This window comes from Octopus bimaculoides, chromosome 26 (genome assembly GCF_001194135.2).
Source record: "Octopus bimaculoides isolate UCB-OBI-ISO-001 chromosome 26, ASM119413v2, whole genome shotgun sequence".
Classification (NCBI taxonomy): Eukaryota; Metazoa; Mollusca; class Cephalopoda; order Octopoda; family Octopodidae; genus Octopus; species Octopus bimaculoides.
Genome location: NC_069006.1, coordinates 24,670,284 through 24,673,015, shown reverse-complemented (window position 1 = coordinate 24,673,015; position 2,732 = coordinate 24,670,284). Strand labels below are relative to the sequence as shown.

Below are 2,732 nucleotides of genomic sequence, written 5' to 3'. Positions count from 1 at the left end.
GAACCAACAGGTTTCTTTCAGTTTGCATCTAACAAATTAATAAAAAAAAATATGAGGTGAGAAACAAAAGAATAGTATTCAGCCGTGTGACTAATCAAACACATTGACTAATAAAACATTTTCTCTTCTTCAGCGATTCTACCAATGATTCACACCGTTTCACTTTATGCAGACTCTTTGGCACCTGAAACCAAAATCTGAAGGACACAATTCCCAACAGAACATCTGCTTTCTGTGTTTCTTCCTTTTCACTTTCTTTCTTTCGTTTTTGTTTGTTTGCTTCTTTCTTTCTTCTTTCTTTTCTTTGTTCTTTTTGTTGTTGTTGTTTTCTTCATACTTCTAAGAACCAGGAACTAAGTTTAAGTTGCAATGGTGGGGAAGAAGTGGTGCTGTTAAAATGTCTGGAAATTCATCTGGCCAGAGTGGGCACATCATCGACGTCATTGTCTTTGTTGTCATCATTGCATTAAAAATTGCTCCAGCATGGCCACAGCCTTAGGGGTGAAATGTATAAAAGAATAAAGAACGAAAATAGATGCTCATTGCAAATATATATCTATTGAAATATAAACCATTTAAAAATATATACCCGTTGAAAGTGAATACCCATTGAAAATGTAAACCCATTGAAAATATATATCCACTGACAATATATGTTGAAAATATATGCTTGCTGAGAAGACCAGTGTTTGTGTAGTGAAAAATATTTTAGGGAAAAAAAGAAAGATATAGACAAGCAACAACCGATAAGTGTGTTTATAGACTTTAATATGATATAGCAATATTTTCTTCGATATGTTGTTTTATATTAAAATTCTTGCAAACCAAATTCAAAAACACTTTTAAAACATCATTCCATTTTAAATTTAGATTTTAAAATTCTAAATCCTCAGAATGGTTCATAAATAAGGAGAATAGTTAGTTCCTTCTATACTATGAGGCACATAAGGCCGTAACATGATCTCTCCAGCCAGCTCTGTTTTCTGCCACTGTCCAGGTCTTTATCCAGCTTTTCCATCCTTCTTGTCTCCTTTCCTTGTCATGTGGTTTTAGGGCAGCCTGCTGCTCTTTTCCCCTCAGGGTTCCACTTTAGTGCCACCATACAATTGCTTTTTTGATCTTGTCAGAGGATGTGTCTGATCCAGTTACAGTCTCTGTGTCTTAATTCGTCGCTGAGAATAGAGAGAATAACACAAACAAAATAGCAGAAATAAATTTAAAATAAATTAAAAATACATGGTGAGCTCATTAGTGCACAGGTTGCTACAGAAATAGCAGCCAGTCCACTCTGTAAAGTAGTTGGTGTTAGGAAGGGGACAACCAGTTGTAGAAGCCATGTCAAAACTGAGACCCTGGAGCAAGATGGGATTCTCTGAGCCACTGGATCCTTTCAAAGTATCCGATGCACACTGACATGGAAAGGGGACATGAAATGAAAGTGATGAGTTCAAAGTCAGAAAACAGCACAGCTTCCGTCACTTTCGGAAACATTTTTTCACACTCAGAGTTGCTGAAGCATGGAATAAAAATACCTGCATCAGTTGTTGGTTGCCGAGACACATATTTCTATATTTTATCTTTTACATGTTTCAGTCATTAGACTGTGGCCATGCTGGACTCCCTCTCCTATTCACATGAGACTGGAATACTCAACCAGTTACAAATTAATTCAAGAGCAGGTAATTCAGTTGATTCAACAACTGAATCCTCAGTTGTCATTATTGTTGTTTTTGTTGTTATAACTTGCTATTATCTTCATGTTGTTGTTGTCGTCACTGTTACTGCTTTTGTTGTTATTGTCATTGTTGTTGTTGTCCTGCTGTTGTTGTTGCTGTTTTAGTACATGTTAACAGCAAAATTTCTTTCAATGAAAGTCTGCTCTCTTTTTCTTTCTCTTTCTCTGCCGCTGACATCAAAGCAATGAATGTTTGGAGTGAAAGCCATCGCCAGCCTCTCCCCCCCCCCACCACCTCCTGAATCTGATGTCTTGTTAGTCATCAATGAATGTGAGTCTCTCCGTAGTCCCTGGCTGTGACGACCACACACTGGAGAGAGAGAGAGAGAGAGAAAGTGACATGTGCAGGTGTGTGTGAGTGTGTTTATGTGTGTGTGTGTGTGTGTGTGTACTTATTCACAAAATGAAATAAGCTGATGCATCATATCAGTCATATATCATAATCTATAAATTTCATTTAAATGATTTATCACACTGTCTGCCATTAGATACTATATATATATAAATTCACACACACACACATACACACACACATATATATATGTATAGGCACAGGAGTGGCTGTGTGGTAAGTAGCTTGCTTACCAACCACATGGTCCCGGGTTCAGTCCCACTGCATGGCACTTTGTGCAAGTGTTTTCTACTATAGCCTCAGGCCAACCAAAGTCCTGTGAGTGGATTTGGGAAACGGAAACTAGAAGAAGCCCGTTGTATATGTGTGTGTGCGTATATGTGTGTGTGTGTGTGTGTGTTGTGTGTGCAAGAGCAGCAGCACTGTTGTGTAGCCGTGTGCACTCCTCCAGTCAATTACAAGTCAGACTGAAAGTAGTAAAACAACATATTTCATATCTCAACAGGACAATGGGGTGTCAGATGCTGTGACCTCAATCGGCAGCACTCCAGAGACTCTAACGACTCAACTGGAGCATTTTGCTAAATCACTCAGGCAGAACTAATCTAACATATGGAGGTTATTATTATTTTTATCATCATCATT

The 2,732-nt window shown here is 38.0% G+C and overlaps 1 long non-coding RNA gene across 1 annotated transcript in view; it reads right to left on the bottom strand.

Moving 5' to 3' along the window:
• Positions 1 to 1,155: 1,155 nt before the first annotated feature.
• Positions 1,156 to 2,732, bottom strand: part of LOC128250918 (uncharacterized) — a 6,217-nt gene continuing 4,640 nt past the window's right edge. The window contains exon 3 of the long non-coding RNA XR_008266856.1: positions 1,156 to 1,172. This is a non-coding gene — a long non-coding RNA (uncharacterized LOC128250918). The remainder of the gene's footprint in view (positions 1,173 to 2,732) is intronic.